Here is a 21,195-nt window from a genome sequence, read left to right on the forward strand (position 1 = left end):
TTTCATTTCATTTTGTTTGACATTTTCAAATATGAAATCTGTCTGTCTGTCCATATCCATATAAAAGGAACAGTGAAGCTGTGTATGGTATCTGTGGTCCAAGAATGTCACATCAAGTAGCATTTACTGGCAGAGAGTCCCCTGAATTCAGGAAATATTGTTTGTCATGTTTGATAAGTTGGTAAGTTTCAAGCAGTTCAAACATGGATATATAACATTGCTAGCATGGTTGGTTAAATGGCCAACTAGATAAATAAATGATGTTTGCCAGTTTAATTTATTACAGCTGTTGGCCAGTCTAATTTATTGCAGAATTCCTATATAGTACTTTTCAGGCAGAAAATAAATAAAACCTGTCACAAAAATATTTATGAAAAAATATCTGCAAGATATGCCAATGCATTCATTTCATCTCAATTCATTAACATAAATGAGGAAAGTTCTTAGTCAAGGAGAGATAACCATGTACCATATGAAGATGCACTGTTTTGTGCAACATTTGTTACAGTGGATAATCTCAAACTTGGTAATCTTGATTTTATGAAATTAACAATTTTAATTAAATTCTAGATAATATAATACATCAGGCTGACATGGTGAGAAATAAGAGAGAAATCAACAAAAAGATCAGTATATAGTATACTAAAATACTTATTTTAACATACAAATTGGAAATCTGTAATAGAAATAAAATAGTTGATCAAAGCAGAATAATATCTTACAAAGACAGAAAAGATATCTTTTCTTGAGAATTTGTTTCACTACAAATGTAATGCAGTAAAAACAGCAATGGGAGTTTTTAATGCAAGGAGCTTTGCTTTTATTTGCAGTGCTGATGACTATACACTTTATTGGTCCATCTGTATGTATGTACTGACGGAAGCATGAATTCCAAGATATTTAATTTATTATTTTTTCTTTTATTTTATATATATAGGTATCAATAATTTGAAAAATTTATTTACCTGTGGTTTTGTTTGGATTTCAAGGTAGTTGTTGGATTTTAAGCAGTTGATTTCAAATATGTCACACAAATATGAGTAATATTGCTAAACTGGCAAAATCTTTATACCCATCTGCTTGTAACATTTAAAAAAAAAACGTGAACAGTATTTTTTAAGTGCCTTATTAATTCATGTTTACAAAACTATGACATTTCTCTGATGTGCCTTGAGACCATGGTATTGGGAAAAAGGACATTATCAATTTCTTTTGAATGTTTTTCTCAAAAGAGAATATTCAGTCATGCAATTTAATGTGCAGGAGTCAAATGTATATGCAACCTTATCAAGCAAGAGATTCATAAGGAAAGGATGATGTGGAAGGGATACCGTGTGCATAAGGATGATGTTCGTTATGAAAATTATAAGCAGCAGGCCAGAAGAGTCACAACTGTTGTACGGAAAGCTAAGTCTGATTATGAAAAGAAACTGACTTTGCAAGTTAAAGACAACCCACAAGAATTCTATCGATAGGCTTCAAGTAAAAGCATTGAAATACAGAATTGAACTCACTGCTACATCTTCACTGGATGAAGAAACTCAGGTGTATAAGGATGAAGTATTAGAACTGTTGCACGAATGGATGATGTGGAAGGGATACCATGTGCATAAGGATGATGTTCGTTATGAAAATTATAAGCAGCAGGCCAGAAGAGTCGCAACTGTTGTACGGAAAGCTAAGTCTGACTATGAAAAGAAACTGACTTTGCAAGTTAAAGACAACCCACAAGAATTCTATCGATAGGCTTCAAGTAAAAGCATTGAAATACAGAATTGAACTCACTGCTACATCTTCACTGGATGAAGAAACTCAGGTGTATGAGGATGAAGTATTAGAACTGTTGCACGAATGGAATAAGAGTTCAGCAATAGGGACTGATGTGATATCAACACGGGTACTAAAAGAGTGTTCAGCTGAACTGGTTATTTCTTCAACCAGAACTATAGGAAAACTTCACTTAACATGAATTTGATATACATGATAATCAGTTAACACAATTAAGTGAAATGATACTATTTCTCACTTTAAGTGAGTGATTAATCAGTTAATGCTATTTTTTTATATTATGAGAAATTTTTTGTTGCCAAACTGCAGTGAGCAGCAGCACTTGTCAATGTAGCAGCCAATGGGCAGTGGCTGGCAATACTCGGCAGTTGACTCAAAGCTATCATCACAAGTGCACATGCAAACTCTGTTCTCTTGCTCAATCACTTTTACTTCATTTTGCTTTAATTTAGATACCTATAGGATTTTATTATATTCAACCCCTGATATGGAAAACAGAAAGACTGATAAAGAAAGTGGCAGTAATAAAAAGAGAAGAAAAGTAATTACATTAGAGGAAAAGCTGAAAGCTCGATTCCCATTCAGAACAGTTAAGCGAGAATGATCTCCAACTAGAAGAACAGCGTGCATATGAAGAAGAAAATGATGGGGTGTGCAAACAAGAAGAGAATGTTACGACTAAGTAGCTAACTGCAAAAGAACTTGAGCTAGTTTTCAATCACATCGAGCATGCTAAGGAAATTTTGTTTGATGCTGATCCTGATGTGGAACGAAACTTCAAAGTCCGCAGAAATATTGGTAAAGCAATCACCAGCTGTTGCAAATTGCATGACAAGACGAAAAAGTCAAGCACGATTCAAACATCTTTACTTAATTTTTTTGTAAAAAGGTAGCTCAATCAAATGTTTAGACATCAAATAAAAATTTAAGCAATTGATTTTTATTAATTGATGATTTTATCCTTTAATATAGCTTATAATTTTTTTTTTTTTTTAAAATTTAAGCTAACTGATGGATGAAATATGTTTATTATTTGCTTAATGCGATTTTGCTTAGCATGTATTAATCGGTGGATTAATTAATCATGTTAAGCGAGGTTTTCCTGTATATAATTTGAGCTCTCAGAACAGGGAAGGTTCTGCAATTTAGTGGAAAGTATGTCTGGTAATCCCATTGCACAAGGGTATGCAAAGACCGATGTATCCAACTATCGACTAATCAGTATCTAAGGAATGTTAGTGAAGATTTTGGAAAAGTTGGTTAGGACTTGCATTCAGAAATGAGTTAACAGAGAATCCCTACTTTGCAATGAACTGCATGGGTTTACTAAGCGAAGGTCATGTTTTAGCAACTTGTTCACTTTCTATAATAATGTTACCATTGAACTAGGCACTTTTGACAGAATAAATTATGGAAGACTGTTACATAAATTGAAGAATATGGGTTTGGATTATAAAATAATAGTGTGGATAAGAGGATGGCTGACTGACAGATATCAAAAAGTGGTATACAGGAGCATTGAGTCTGCAAGATTTCAGGTAACCAGTGGTGCACAACAAGGATCAGTTCTTCTTCCACTGTTATTCAGTCTGTACATTAATGACATTGGGAAGGATTTGACAGGTGACATATAGTGTTTGGTGATGATACAAAGATAGGTACGGTAAACAGGAATGTGGCTGATATGCAGTACTTGCAGAATGATTTGAATAGGCTGGAATTGTGGGCATTGGAAAATGGAGATCAGTTCAATGTCAGTAATGTAAATTCATACACTTTGGCATGATTAGATATCCGATGTCATATTATATTGTTGGGATTATGTTAGGAGAAACTGATCAGGCTAGATAGGAAGTTGAGGTTCAGGGGCTATGTAGCAAAGATTGCAAATACAACTCAAAAGATAATTGCAATGCTGAAACAATCTTTGACATGTAAATATAAGGATGTCATTACAAGGCTTTGATAAGACCTTACTTGGAGTGTTGTGCACAAGTCTGATCTCCTGGTTTCTTTTGATTCTGATACAGTGGAGAGATATGATAATCAGGAAATGATATCAGGATTGTGGAGTACTGATTATGAAGATAGATTGAGATTATGTAGACTGCAGACACTACAGGAGAAAGAGGGGTGATATGATTGAGACTTACAAACTTCTGAAAGGGTCATACAGGATTTCAGTTGATGGAATTTTTCATTTTATGGAGGGTAGGCAAGAACAAGAAGGCATCCTTGGAAGCTGAGAATGAATGCCACTAAGAAGGGATGAGATCTAGTTTTTCTCTCATAGAATGGTGCGTAATTGGAATGGATTGCCATTTGATGCTGTGTGTGCAAGCACTGTGAATGAATTCAAGAACAGGTATAATAGCTGGTGTGAATAGTATGGCCTCCCTCGATGAGTCCCTGACTCCCTAGAGTTCTCTCTTAATAATAATAATATAAAATGTTTTGCACAAAATTTTATGACAAAACAACTTACATTTTAAATTTACATTTAAACTATTCAACACTTTTGTGTTTTAAACACAGATGATTAGTCTCAAAAATATATTTAATTTTAATGTATTCAAATAGCTGTATTTATCACTTTTTCATACTCAGCACACAACCCCACATCCACATTTCCAGCTCCTGTGAATCTAAAGCTTATGTAGTCATCACATTATAGTTTTTTTTACTGATGTTTCCTCTAGGAGAATATTTTAAATACTATATTACATGGTAAAGAAGTGATCTGTGTGGTTGCTAAGCTTTTATATATTTGTTCTGCCTTGTATTTTCTTTTTAATTTCATAGGTTTTAATCAAATCTACAATATAGATAGAGCATAATAAATAAAAGATATGGATAAAAAATTGAACTTTTAGTTTTAATAATAAATGATGTAAACTTACATTTCTGAATTATAATTTAATATTGTGTGGCCAGTTCACTTTCTATTAGTGTTATAACTATGTTTCTTGTTAAGACATTTGTTATAAGTAGATATGACAAAGATAGGTTATAATAATTTGTTGTAACTTCAACTGAGCTATCTATAAAGGTGTATACATGCCATTTATAAACATTTAAAAACAAACGTTTCTTCCCCTTAAACCCTGGATTTTAATGCACATATGAGTATATGATAACTATTCATAGACATTTCCCCTTGCTCTGTATCAGAGCCAGATTTTTTTTTTTTTAGATTCATACTAAATTTGTGGCCATTCATGGACTTTCCCTCATAAAGGAACACTAGAGTTCCACAGAATGAAGTCTGAATACCACTACTATGTCAAATAATAAATGTTGGCAAAACAACATTTCTTCTTACAACAGAAAATTGCACATTTTAATCTTTCCAGTTGAAATTTTTGCTGAATTCAAGTGGTGCAGCTGCTTGTGATGTCCTACATGGGATGATTATTTTTCTCCTTTAGGTACTGTCTATAGACAGTATCTTTTGCTAATGATTATGAGTTTTGATTGTGGGGAACAGGATAGGATGAGAAGAAAAAAAGTAATAGCATTCTGCACAAGCACATCATTTCCTTTATTATTATTTCAGAAGTTATTGCATAAACTGCTGTTTTTTATATATATATATATATATTTTATTCTTCTTTCCCTTTGTATATAAAAATTTAACCTTCATTATTCAATATAAGCTTCAGTTCAGTGTTATAATTGATCTGCAAGAAAAGTGCAAATTTTTATGTTTTTGATTTTATTTGAACATCACTAATAGGTTATTGACAACAGTGAAAAGCTCAAGACTCAGATATTAAATAAGGAAACAAAAACAGAAAATATGAGTCATATTTATTATTCAGTTTGTGGTTTAAAACTGTGGAAAATAGTGTGCGATGGCATTCATTATCCAATGTTTTCAAATTAATAACAAACCTCATAATTTTTCCAATAGGAAACTCCTTTTTTGAAAGGTGCTATAATTGCATCATGGAGTTCATCTGTCATAATATATAGTCTATTAATATTCTACAGTAATTATAAATATAATTTCCATTAAGTATAAATCTATTTCATTTATAGTTACATTTTATTTTTATGTTTATGAAAACAGTATAGTTTTCATGAAAAATACTTTTGTAAAATTATTAAGGAGGATTACAAAAATTATCTTTATGGAGTGTATCAGATGAAACATTTTAGGAAAGTTATGTAATATAACAGCACAGAAGCGTTATAATTAGCTATACATATATGTAGTCTGCATTGTTGAAAAATTAAGCCAACTATTGAAAAATTAATCCTTCATCATAAAAACATATTTCCTGTTCATCGATATTATTAACACTTCATTTTTTGGATATAACATGCTCTGAAGGGTATGCATTATTATCAGCTTCCTATCAACAGTTACCTGCCAAATTAATCTGTTATTTGTAATTTTTTCAGTATCTTATATTTTGGTCTTCTAAGATACTACTAACTGCATCCATATACCTGGGTCTTGGTCTTCTTCTGTCATCTTAACATTAAACACCTTTTTGCAACCTTTCTTGTCCTATTTTGTTTAAGCAACCATTCTCCATAGATTAGCATTGTTCACACAAATTAATGATTTCTGTATATTCATTAATTTTCTGCAGAACTCTCAAATCTGTGATAGGCTTTGATCAGGCTGTTTTATTTTATTTCTTTTTGTTTACAATCAAAACAAACCCTATAAACTCAAAGAGCTGTTATGCTTGTCTAAAGAAGGCTTTTACAAACATCCATGCCCAAGGTGGGATTCAAACCCATAACCTATTGTTTGGTGAACAGGTATTCTATCCACTTGTCCAAACCTGTGCAGTGTTTCTAACTCATCTTTTCAGATCCATAAGTTAAAACTGCCTTGAAAATAACTGTGTCCTGCTAGTTTAGCACTTTGGCTGATTTTGTACTTTCTTGTCTTATGGACATTATTCAGTGGGCTCCTTAGCAATAACAATGATGATGAAATAGATAAAACATCTCAGTTATTTAGCTGACATCTTTTCCTTTCTGTCTGTCTGTCATTAAGAATGCAGTCTATGTTTTCTATGCTTTGACTTAGTTTCATAATTTTTGTCTTTTTACTGCTGAGTTTCATAACAAATTTGTTAAAAGCAGTTTTTATTTAGGTAATAGTTGTAATGAATTTTAATGGATTTATTTCTGATATAATTCTATTTGCATATTGCATAAAATAAACAGCCTCGTTGAATATCTCTGATTTTCATATGCCACTTTCTTTCATAACAGCACAGTTGGTATGTTCCCTTGCCTTCATCTGATTTTACATAAAACCATCATTACATTTCTTCATTTCTAACTGTAGGCTATGTATTCCACTGTTTTTCCCTGCAGAGTTTTTCACTAGACACTTGTTATATTCCCATGATTCTGAATTGTTTGTCTTAAAACAAAAGTCTTTCACCTGAACTCACCTTGTTGTTCCCTTCTCTTCACCTCTCACAATTTGCTTAGCCTCTTATCAAGTATGCTTGCATAAATTATACCTAGGAAAACTGAGCAAGGGAAATTCATCTTCAATTCTCGTGTAAGTTTTATTTCCTTTTTATAAATAGGTACTATGAGAGTTCTACTCCAATCATCAGGAATTCAACCAGCCCGTCTGAATTATGTAGCATAACAACTATTAAACCTTACTTTCCTTATTTGAGCATGATATTCAATTAAAGTACTCTAGCTACCTTCAGACTTCTTACAGCTTTTTTCTACCTTTGATACTAAGAATAATTTTATCTTCAGTTTTTATATTGGTCTGTTTTTTTTTCTTTCTTCAATTTCTAATTCTTTTTCAAAGCTTCCAGAACATTCTGCTGCCTTCATCATAATTGTCTTGTTATACTTCCAAAATCTCATAAATTTTGTTTAGTTAATTTTACACTTAATCTAGTTTTTATTGCATTTTATCTGTATTATCTAAGGATATGTACTGAATTACTTCTTTGGACTTATATGATTTCTTCCTTTTTAGAATTGCCTGAATTTCATTCCATGAATTTTTGATTTTACTATCATTGCAGACCACTTCATATTTCCCTGCTGAGTATCACTGTTTTCTTTAGGTTTGACTCTGAAGAAAATAGTGATAATCATCCATTGAAATATACAGTGAAGGTTCACTATTTTCTTCAAATTTTGCTGTTGGGTCTATAAGATTTGGTTCTTGTTTTCAAATTTCTTTCCTTTTTCTACAGTTGAATACATTTACTTCTGAAAGCTGCTTGACTTGATTCTTTTTTTAAAGCCTTTATGTATATATCTTTCTTCTCACTGTGATATTCATTTTTATCCTGCTACAAACTAAATGGTAACCACTTCCAATCTCAAATTCCTTATATTCTTAACCAGTCTGAAGATATCACTCTCAACAATAACATAATCAATTTTTTATTTATTTATTTATTTTTTAATTTCTTGTTATGTTCTTTTCATGTGAATTTATACACACCTTTATGTTAGAATGTGGTGTTAATAATGACTAGATGATGATCTAAACAGAAATCTATCAGGTACTTGCACCATTATTATTATTATTTTTTCTCATTTTCAAATTTCTTCAATGTCTATATGGGATTTTTCTTACTCTGCTGATTATCTTTCACAAGCTTTTCCTTTTTCTTGATGTCAGCTTCAAAGATTTGAAATTTTCTCTCCTCCTTTCTTTTTAGAATATTCTGTGGACTATGGGCACAAATAAATTTCAATGTCCAGTTTCCCATTTTGAAATTTGCTGGCATTTTACTTGAAATTGTCATTCAGGATGTACTGCTTTGGATATGTACTGAAGCACTCAAAAGAGTCATCTCAGTTTTCCTTTAAAGAAAAATATTCAACAGCTGTATGCTTCTGGTAATGGCATATGGAAGTGAAACATGGATTTTGAATAAAAATTGACTAAGATGTTAAAGGACTACCCAGAGGAAAACGGAAAGATCAGTGCTTGGTATTACCATTCAAGATAGATAGTGGAGTACTTGAGTCAGAGCTTAGACCAGATGAGAGACCTACTAACATCCATTAAAAGATCCAAATAGCAATGGGCAAGTCACATTGCAATAAGCAACTCTCAAAATGGACAAAGCTGATATCTAAGTGATAGCCCAGATATGCAAAGAGAGCTACAGAAAGATCAAAGAGATTGTAGGAGAATGAGATTAAAGAAATGGATGAAGCTCACTGGCATAGAAAAGCTCAAGGCAGGACACAGAGACCTTCATCCAGCATTTGACAGAAAATGGTTGCTGCTGACTATGACGATGAAGTCAGTAATTAAAATTGGATGTAAAATCAGGTGTGAGACAAGGGCACATATCTCCACTATTATTCATCATGTATGTGGAGCACATGAAGGAAAGTGGAATTAAAAGATTATTAAATATATAATAAACTTTTGAAAATAGGCAGGAACATGGAAAACTTCAACATTCTGAGTGGAGAATTTCTAGAAATAAAACCTTTCAACTAAATAATACAATATTTAATGAAGATGACAAATTAAATATGAAATAGTCAACAAAATTAGCCTAGTTATATGGTGAAGAGTCATATATGGAATAAAAGAGAAATTAGTCAGAACACAGCTAACAGTATACAAGGCAGTGTTCAAGTCAATTTTAACTTATGGATCTGAGAGCTGAGTTAGAAATAGAGCAGTTGATCAAAAACTGGAAATCACAGATATGAGAGTTCTGAGAAAAATTCAGATGGTATCAATGACAGAATCATATTAAAAATGAAGATATTAGGAAGAACCTTGATATTGTAAGCATTTAGACCTCTGGGAAGAGCTAATCTCAGGTGAGTATGATCACTTATACAGCAGGTGTTTGATGCCAGGATGACAGGGAAAAGACCCAGAGGAAGACCAAGATATAAGTGGAGTGATTCAGTCAGAAGTGCCTTAGGAGACTAAAATGTTAGATATGACAATATAGGTGTGCTGACAAGTAATAGACTAATTTGGAGGAAAATTGTTGATAGAAGATTGGCAAAAATGTAAACTTCATAACATAGTACTGTCATAGTATCCTGTACATGTCAGGAATTTGATGATGACACACACAAACACACGCAAGCATGTGCGAGAAATGCATGCTTAGACACGAAAAATATCCAAAATTAATTGGGAAAGATATTTCATTTTAACTTAGTAAGTGAAATTATATGTATATGGTACTAGAAAGTCAGAGACACATTTATATATATATATATATATATATACAGGGTGTTCGGGATAAATTTGACATATTTATAATTAATTATATTTTTCCGTAAGTTACATGTATTAACACACACTTCTCTTCATTTAAAAGTTTGGACCCTTCTTCATTCATATACAAGATGTCAGAAAGGATGGATAGCTAGAACCCACCTGAATCATGGAAGAGAATAACTTGTATCATGATGATTCGTGCCCGCCATCAAAATAAGGATATTACGACTGCTGCCCAATGCTCCCTGAATACAGTAAAAACAATCAGGCATGAACTAGAGACTTGCAATGGTGACTACGAGGATGTAGCAAGAAGAAAGATCCCTAGCAGATGATCTGATTGCGTTCGTACAGCAGAATTCCTCGCAAATCTGCAGGAACAGGTGTTGAAGAACCCTGGCATTGGAATTCGGGCTTTGTTCGTGGAGTTGCTAACTGTAGTCAAGCCCTGGATAACAAGGGTAGCCAATGGTAGGCCGTATGTATGGCAGCAGGATTCGGCCCCTTGCCACACCTCTGGGAAAAGTCAAAAATGGTTGTCTGAAAATTTCTACGACTTCACCAGTCCAAATGTTTGGCCTCCAAACTCCCCAGACCTTAACCCCATGGATTATTTTGTATGGGGCGCAGTTGAAAAAGACACCAATCGCACTTCCAGTAATACAAAAGCCCAGTTAATGGATAAAATTAAAACAGTTTTTGCGGCCCTTCCCAGGGAGACTGTAGCATCAGCTTGTTCGAGGTTCCGAAGCAGAATTGAAGCTGTGATCGATGCTAATGGTGGTTATTTTGAGTAAATCTTGTTGATAGTATTGTAATTAACTCTGCCTGTAATGTTTTTTTGTCAATTCATTAAATTTAATAGATACAAAGAAGATTTTCTTTTTCCTTACGAAACTGTCAAATTTATCCCGAACACCCTGTATATATACACACACACACACACACACACACATCTTCCTCATTCCCTTTTATAACACAATGAAAATATTCAAAAAATGGATGCCAAGGGACCACAAACACTTTCTTAGAGGGAACTTTGATCAAATGTTATTAGCACAATTAGCAATTAATTGCATTTATAGCTGTAATGTGATAGACAATACAACTTCTGGTATACATATCAGTGAATCTTGTTGAATGGACTGAAAAAAAAAGGACACTAATATATATTTTTTTTTTAATTGTAGAACGGAATGACACTATAAACATTTTTCATATTTATGGACCATTTTTCGTACAGCAAAAGAATATTTTTGAATTTTTTTGTGCTGAATTTTTAAATAATACTGATGTAATGGTACAAAGTAGCTTTACCTATCATCATAAACTACACACACCTAGCATTGTAGATAAGTTTATTTGACAAAGTAATTGTGATGATTTAGTGAAGCAAATTATAATACTATAACCTATAATACTATCCACCAAGCTCAAATGATTTTGTACTATTTTCAATATCATTGATGTTTTTTTTGGAGAGGGGAAGGAGAGGATAATTTGATTTAAGACAGTGTTTCCCAACCTTTTTGATGTCGCGGACCCCCCCGTAGCAAATGTTAATTCACCGCAGTCCTCATAAAATCCAAATTGGAAATTTTTTATATTTTACATATCATAAAGATGAAGTAATAAATTACAATTTTACAACATTAAATGTGTCGTTTATGACAATGCGATACTGTTATAAATGGAGATATTCGGAAGAATATGAAGATATCAATTAGGCCAGGTGTGAACAACAGGTGTGAGCAACATGATAAGATAAAGTTTAATGAAAATAAACTATCCTGCGGACCCCTTTGAATTACTCGTGGACCCCCTTGGGTCCGCAGACCACAGTTTGAGATACACTGATTTAAGTATTATGATCACTATTTTTAAATATAAAAATATTTGTTGAAAACAGGTAATGAAACACTATGATTCAGTTATTTTTTGAATTCAGTTTTGTGCACGAAGTCAATATGTAAATTTCCTTCTAATATAATTAAAATGGAAATGTGTAAAATTTAATTCAGAGTCATAAATAACTTGCTGTAATGAAAAGCTTGTTATTGTTTGAATAAAATTGGTATGATACCAGAAAAAAATAAAAATTTCATTCACTTTTCAGTTCCAGTAGGAAAAAAAAAGGGGGGGGGGTTATAATCTCAGAAATTAAAATTGATTTTTAGAAAAAGCAGTTTATTTTTTTTTTTTTGCAATATCTAACTTTATTCCTGTTATATTAAAGTGGCAATTTCATAAACAGAAAAAGGGGAGAAAACCATGGGTGAATGCTTCTGAACATTCTGTAATCAGTACTAGTGGTAATACATGCATTCGTAAATAAGGTACCTTTTTTGGTTCATTTTCCTTCAGCAGTATGTTATTGAAATTGTAACATAAATTATCCAAACATTGTTCATAATGCAATTCTGTAGGCTGTCTATATGTATAAATAGTGTATATGTCTTAAGATTGTTTAATTTTTATTTGATGGCTTTATGATGAACAAAACTATTAATAAAGATTAAAACCTGAGAGCAGGTTAATGTGAATAGTGAAATGAGATCTTCTTTGTGAAAAAAATAATCGTTGTTTATAGTTTAGGTTTTTACATGAATTTGAGTCCTGTTTAAAAAAAAAAAATTAACATTAGTATATTTGCTTAATGTTTAATTGAATTTTATCATTTGTGTTTTTTTAATAACTTAATCATTGATATTTTGATGCAGAGTTTGTAAGGAAAGATCATGTTATTTAGCTGGGAAATATGAACTTAAAACATATCTGTGGTATTCTTTGCTTTGAATTTATTCTATGTTGTTAAAATATGTATGGAAGTACTTCTTCATTAGTTATTTTATGTGTAAGGAATTTCTTTGCATAAAGTTGAATATAATAAGAAAAAAATGTAAAAACAAGCTGATAAATGACACATCTAATTACTATAGGACCAATTTGGATGATAATTGTCTCACTAGTAACCAAGTGGGTGCCTAGGTAATTGTATTGACTTCTCTCTAAGAGAGCTTTTAAGAATTATGAATTACATAAATTCAATAATACATATATATATAACTGACTAAAGAAAGAGAAATAGAAAACACCAATATTTAAAATAAAAAAATTATGATAATGATTTTATCTAAGAAATGAGATGAGTGATTGATGTTTCTTTGCATATTAATGTTGGTATACAGAATATATCAAATGAATAAGTGACTTTCATGTTTTACCAAAATATTCATCATCAGGTTTGGAATGTTAAATTCTGCATGGGGCTCTGTATTACAATCTTCCACCAGGAGATGTAAGGTAGTAGTGGCATAAATCCCATGAATTACTCAACTTCTGTTATATGTTAAAGTAAATATAACACTCCTACACAAAATGCTTGAGTTGTTTTTTGTGGGGATGAAACCTAACCTCGATACCACAGTGTCAAGACTAACTTAGTGCTAAAAAGAAGACAAAGAAAATAATCTGCAGAAAGCAGGCTTTGTAGTGACCACTATGTCCAAAGAAACTGATACATAGACTATTTCTACTGTTGTTGTCTCATTTATGTGGGTTTGCTGTTATTTAACACTCATAACTCAATTTTTTTTTTTCCCATCCTTTTTAAAATTTTTTTGATTATTTTTATATATACATAACAAAACAATTTCCAATATTTCAGCAGTGCTAGTTGCAAATTAAATATATTTACTAATCACATTATATTCATTAACCATAATTGAAGATTAATTGATTAACACATAATAGCAAACACAGCAGGTATATTGTTGGATTTTTGCTCGCATTACTGTTAGTTATGAAAGTTCAAAATGTCACATGCACAATTGCATATAGCATGTCAATTATTGAAGGTAGAAATATTTTAAGTGTTGCAATCTAGATTCTGTTATTTGTCAACATCAGCATTAAAAAAATATATAAAAATCATTCATAGTGGCATCATCCACACTATTTCACTATAAAAGGAAACTAATTGATTTATATGTTTTTTTAAATATATCACTATATATCACTCCCATACACAAGAGGCCCCAAGACTTATTGTAAATAAATGCCACATGTGGACTGGGATCAAAAGTAATCTGTTGATATTCTTCTTGAAGAGCAATGTTTAATATACTTTTATTATAAGGGTATTATGACAAAAATTTGTATATATGCTAACAGAGTGGAGGATAATATGTCTGAGTTTAATTAGTAAACTTTCATTGTTGATTAAAAGGCAGAGTAATATTTCAAGTAAACTTCAATATATAAACTTGTTATATCAATTGGGATAGATTAGTTGAGCTGATCTTTTCAATGCCTTTCAGCGATACAGCCTTCTACCACTTCCAGTGGAGTGGCAGAAAGGTTGTATGCTTCAATTAATTTTCTTGCTGTTGATAACAGTAAAAAATTAATTACTCTCATTTAACATAAATTCATCTTAAACAGAGTTTCATGGTACTGAATTACTGAAGAGTTAAAATTTGGATGATTAAATTCGATACTCTCCTCCTCAAGAAAAGTAGGCTGTCACCATATACACTCTGCTAAGGTTATTTCTGCATCAGATGCCATATTGAAGTGGATAAAGCAATCAAAATATAATAACGAACCTGCAAAATATTGTTTCGTATTCTTTGTTATTACATCTACTAGGCAGCTAAACACTTGAATCTAGACAAAATCTTAATTTTTCCTAAAGATTTTAAATCAAGTTATAAATTGATGTTTCCCTATCTATTTATCTCTTTCTTAAGTCAGGTAAAATACACAAAACATTTCACTTATTTCTTTAAAAAAAGTGACATTCTTTATCAAAAGAGGTTGCTGTCTCCATTTAAAAAAAAGTTAACAGCTTTCATTTTGAATGGTTTTAAAAATATATTGTGGTGTGAAATGTGATATTTTTAAAATAGTGATTCAAACGAGAACATGCTACTAGTTTTTTATTTCAAGAAATACCGAGGATTGTTTGAAAGTGTATCGTTTGTTATTTTATAAACAATTTTATTTGATATTGAACTTTCTGATAATCTTTATAAACATTAGCTCTCACTACTGTTATCTCTTCCTTTCTCAGTTTATTTTTTTCTGCATCATTTTGTATAGAATTTCTTATTGCTTCATATTAGATAAGAGTTTTATATAGAAGTTTTATATGTTTCTTCTGACCTATACCTGTTTTGATAACTTATATAAAAAAAAACACAGTACAGTACAATACAGTTTTGTATAAGAACTCTTGATATATATTTGTTGATATTTCAGTTTGATCTGTTGTTGTTGTGAGAATGTACAGGATATTTGAAATTTTAATAAAGTATTTTAATCCATGCCAAATTATAATTGCATAAGAGAATTTTACAGTACACATTGTTGTAGTTTACAGTTTAACGATTATTTATTAGTTCTACAGATAGCCTTTTTTTTTAAAAAGTAAATGTAACAACAAATGTTATGTTTTTTTATATAAAGTGACAATTTTTTACTTAAACTATATTGATATTAATTGCAAATTTCACAAAAATAGAAGTTTATAGAATTTTAAGGTGTTAGTATGTCAAATCAGTTAAAAACTTTTTTTTCAGACAGATTACATGAAAGAACCATAATTATTAAAGGCTTGATTTACCTGGATAATAATACAGATTGCTGTTGGTACAAAAAAAAAAAAAAAAAATCGAGGTCGGGCCTCCCACACTTGTCTCACAGTCCTTTCGTAGCCCATACGGTGCAGGTGCCCCATCTACTGAAGATGCCAGGCTCACAGCTCCATCAAGACGTCTGCCAAGTTGTACAAAGCGTGTATGGCAGCATTAGACCACCTCCTCCAGACTCCGTCTGCCATGACCCCTTCATAGATATGTCATAACATCTTGTTCTCAAATATTTTTTTTTTGTACCAACAATTAGTATTTGGACTATTGTACATCTATTGCATCTTTGGTTAATTAAGACTATTTATTCAGATTTATTTTTTTTTAAATAAACAACTAAATAACAGTTTTAAAGAAATATTACAAAAATTGTATTCTAAATTTTAAAATTGATTCTAGCAATACAAAACATGTTTTGCTTGCTTAAGAATATATGAGAGTGCTTCCATAAGTTTCCGGCCTGACTAACTTTTGGAGATGATATAAAGAAAACAACTGTGTCACTTTTCAACATAATCTCCCTTTGCTTCAACACACTTTTCACATCTTCGAATTAAAATTTCTATCAAAAAAAAAATCAGCTAACGCCTTTTTATTCTCGTATACGGGAGTAGGCGAGGCCATTTAGCCCTATCTAACTTTTGGAGACTGAGTGGGCAGTTCAATCTCCACTGGTACCAATCAGAGATAGATGGCCCAAGGCTATCACTAATTAAGTGGTACACAGTGAAGAGAGAGAGACGGCTCAAATGTGCCGCCATCTCGTGGTCCCTAACCCTAACACAATATATTTAATGTCTGAAATGCCCTCCCCCCCTAAACAAATAATCTGTACTTTTGTCTGCAAGGCCAAAAACCATCTTTCACCTCATTGTCATCTGCAAATTTTCTTCCTCGAAGGTCTTTTTTCAGTTTCGAGAAGAGGTAGTAGTCACTGGGTGCTAGATCTGGGCTATTGCAGCCTTCGCAACAATAGCTGTATGGACTTGAGCATTGTCGTGAAGCAGGCAAACACCATGACTTAGCATTTCTCATCTCTTCTCTTTTATAGCATCACACAGTTTGTACAGGAGTGAAGCATAATATTCTGCATTCGCAGGTGTATACCTTTCCTTGAAGTTAATCAAGAGAATTCCTTGGCGATCCCAAAAGATTGTGGCCATGATCTTCTTGGTGGATTGAGTGACCTTGGCTTTTCTCAGTGGTGCTTTGTCTAGTTTGTGCCACTCCATGGATTCCCTTTTGGAAAAAGGATTATAAGTGGCACTGTAGCACGTGGCAGTGAATTTGAGCTGTGCTAAAGAAAGTAATTTTTTAATCAGTGAATAGTCCGTTTTTCTACATTTTTGAGTGCTAAATTGTTTCTCTGGAATACGTGTGTACTTAAGTGGTTGTTTTTTGAAGTTAGTTGTGGTCGTGATATTGTGTATTTTGGTTACCGAGAAGACGGGGTCAGATGCATAACAGTGGAAGACAAGACGAAGCTAAGTTTTCATTACTGTATTTAGTTTTATTTCATTTTATTTAGTGTACTTAATGTTTTGTCTTGCTTGAAATAGTTTGTACTTTTCTTAGCTGGTACTTTTTTGTCTGGGTGTTGTTTGAGTGTTTTCTGAGTATTTTAAATAGTAAATTGATATGATTATCTGTGCATATGGTCCCCATAAAGAGGAATACAACAAAGATGGCATCCAGGTCGCCATCTTTGTCTAAAAATTTTTATTTAAAGGATTTGATTCAATGTACCGTTCGCGAAATGTATGCATTGAGGAGAGTGGTTGGAGTCTGGTTAAACAATGATAGTGGAGTGAATGTGTGCAGAAAGTGTAAAGAATGTGAGGATTTAAAGAGTGTTTCAAGTCGTGAGAGTGATATCGTTGTTGAAAGTGAGAATTCATACCTCGCATAATAGTGATATGAGAGGTATGAATAGTGATATTTGCGAGGTAGTACCAGATAGCTGTGAGAGTGGCGCTGAAAGTGAGAATGAAGATTAAACATACAGAACGAATGAATGAATTATCGGAGAATAAAAATGATGAGACTGATGCGATGAGCGAGATCGCTCGGTTACGTGGAGCGATACACAGGGCAAATCGGCAGCTGGAGCGTTGGCAAAAATGTTTACCTAGCGTACAGACTGATAAACGGCAAAAATATGATAGAAAAAATAAGAGTATGATAGTGAGTGTAAACAAAATGAAAGAGCGAGTGTTGTATAGAGATTCCTTAGTAAGAGGTCTGTTAGTTGAAAGTTTAACAAAATCGTACCAACCTGGTGCGAACATTAAGGATGTAAGCGAGTCAATTAGAATGCAAAAGCAGCGGGTGAAAGAATTGATAGTGGTAGCAGGTACAAATGATTTGAAAGGGGTGAGGATGTGAGTTAATTGCTTAAGGTAGCAAAAGAGAAGAGAGAGAGTTAGGATGATCAGTCTGTTGCCGCAGTATGACAGTGAAGAGTATAGAAGGAGGGCCATAATTGCAAATGGCTTTATGCGTGAATTATGCAGGACGAGTGATGTGGAATTTGTGGATGTGTGGAGTGAGTTCGATGGGCGAAAGGATTAATATAAGATGGATGATTTACATTTGAATGGATTTGGTGTACGGAGACTTGAAAAGGTGTTGTCGAACGTAGTGGAAGTGGATGTGCAGAATCAGGGAAACTAGAGTTATTAAGGGGAGGGGGGAGTAGATATGCAGACTTTAGGGAGACAGTTGAGTGTATGAATGTGTGTAATATGCCCAAGCGAGTACGAAAGACTACGAATCAGAATGGGATAGTTAGCATAAGGCATCAAAATAGGTATGGGACAAATGGGCTTCTGCAATTCATGTATACTAATGCCAGAAGTGTTAGGAATAAGAAGGAAGAATTTTTGGCCTTGGTTGGCACTTCCAGGCCACAGGTTATTGGCATTAGTGAAACATGGCTGACAGAAGATAATATAGCTAGTGGGATTGAATGTGAGGAGTATAGTGTGTTCAGGAGTGACAGGAGAATAAAATGGGGAGGGGGGAGTGTTATTGATGATAGCTGATGAGCTACAGCCAAGGAGAATAGAAGTGGAACTGCAGGATAGAGAAAAGAGCACATTTGAGGCTATTTGGTGTGAGATTGAAACTAGCAGAACAAAATATACAGTTGGGTGCTGCTATAGACTAGGTGATGGAATAGATGGTGGAAATAGTATGCATAAGCAAATAGAAAAAATGAATGGAAGGAGAGTAATTATTATGGGTGATTTCAACTATGGTAACATTGATTGGAAGGAGGAGAGGACACATGGGAAGAAGGAATTGGATTTTATTCTATTATTAAGGGATAACTATCTGCGACAGCATGTAATGGAAAATACTAGCGTCAGAGAGTGCTTGACCTAGTAATTGCATTTTAGAATTTGGCTGTAATGAATATTATTATTATTATTATTATTATTCCTGATACCTCCAAGGAGTCCGAAGACTCATCGTGGGAGGACATCTACAATTCTCTCTACACCTAACCTCTACTACGAATCATCTCCATCAACGCCATCTACCGCCCACTTCCAACACCACCACAACTAGTAATTTTTGTCTGTAAATTGCGTGTGTTCTGATGGGCCGATTTGTATGTATGCGGGATGAAAAACCCGAGTTTCCGGGAGAAAAAACCCTGCTACCTCCATATGAGATCGGCTAACTCACCTTCGATTGAAATCGACCAGATAAAGATTCCTCCCGTCGCGACGAGAATCGAACTTAGGCCTATTCCAATCGAAGGGCGCAATGTACCGTCGTTCTTCCAATTGCGCTACGGAGGCGCTATTATGACCACATTGCCACCAATTGGTGAGAGTGATCATAGGGTCTTGACTTGGGAGGTGGCTAAAGGTGTGGAATTTACAATTAAGACAGGGTACATGTGGAATTATCGGGCTGGTAAGTATGACAAGCTTAGGAGTTTGATTGGTTCAGTGCCATGGCATGTAAAACTGCAAGGGCTAGATGTTGATAGCACATGGGAGGCGGCATCATGAGGCAATGGCTGACTGTATACCTAGAGTCCGAATAATAAATCAAGTAGGGGTTAAATGGATGAATAACACCATTAAGCTTGATCTGCAAAAAAAGAAACAACTAATTTAAGGAGAAAGGTGACCGGCAGGCACATGAACAGTATAAGGTGCAGGCCAGAAGGGTAATGAGTGTGGTAAGAAAAGCAAAAGTGGATTATGAAAGAACATTAGCCACGCAGGCTAAAAAAAATCCTAAACAGTTTTTTCGATATGCTGCAAGTAAAAGAAAAAATGTATATCGCAGAATGATTTTAAAGAATGGCGATGGTAGGGAGGTAACTGAATCAGTTGATATAGTTGAATTACTGAGCGAGCACTTTGCCAGAATATATCATCCAGGTGGTGACATTGCAGGAATGAATGAACCAATAGATTATATGGGAATTGTGGTGAATGAAGTGGAGGTGAGAAAACCTCAATGTCAATACATCTGTGGGATTGGATGGTATACCAGCTCGTGTTGTAAGTGAAGTGGCTAAAGAATTGTCAGTGCCCTTGACCATTTTGTTTAATTTGAGTCTCAGGTCTGGGTTAGTCCCGAGGGGGTGGAAAGAGCAGAAAATAGTTCCACTGCATAAAGGAGGTTCCAAGACTGCTGTTGTAAATTATCGACTGATTAGCATATTAGGAATCATTGTCTCCGGGTCTTGGAGAAATTAGCAAAGAGAAAAATACAGGATTGGATAGATGAAAATGGGATACTGTATGGGGGGACAACATGGTTTTGTGAAGGGCAGATCATGCCCCAGTAACTTGCTCACGTTTTTTAACACAGTGACAGCTGAACTGGATAAGGGTAATTAGTTTACAGTGATTCTACTGGACCTTGCTAAGGCCTTTGACAGGATACCACATGGAATTCTAATCAGTAAACTGCAACATATGGGAATGGATATAGGGTTGGTGAGATGGATAGGTGGGTGGGTGGTTGATGGAGAGATATCAGAGAGTAGTTTATTCAGGAGTAGAATCCAAAAGAAGGCCTGTGACTAGTGGTGTGCCGCAGGGTTCTGTTCTTGGACCACTGCTGTTTAATTTGTTCATTAACGATATAGGGAAGGATCTAAGAGGAACGGTTCATTTGTTCGCTGATGATGCAAAGTTGGGTAGGACAATAGCGAATGCAGAAGATGTCATAATTTTGCAAGATGATTTGGATAGTTTGGAGGACTGGGCTAAGGAAAATGGATGTCGATTTAATGTGGCAAAGTGTAAGGTTATGCATTTTGGGATGAAAAGATTAGCAGCAGTATATCACATTGGTGGAACCATACTCCAGGAGATTGATGAGGCCAGGGATTTGAGAGTGTTGGTGGATAGGGAGTTGAAGTTTAGGGGGCACATCGCAAAAGTGGCTAAATCAGCTCATCAAATCACTTGGTTGCTGAAAAATACTTTAACAAGCAGAGACAAACAAGTTATTGTTCCTCTGTATCGAGCCTTGATAAGACCCCATCTAGACTACTCTGCACAG

Source organism: Typopeltis vanoorti, chromosome 19, assembly GCF_054136105.1.
Source record: "Typopeltis vanoorti isolate ZY-2024b chromosome 19, IOZ_Tvanoo_1.0, whole genome shotgun sequence".
NCBI lineage: Eukaryota > Metazoa > Arthropoda > Arachnida > Uropygi > Thelyphonidae > Typopeltis > Typopeltis vanoorti.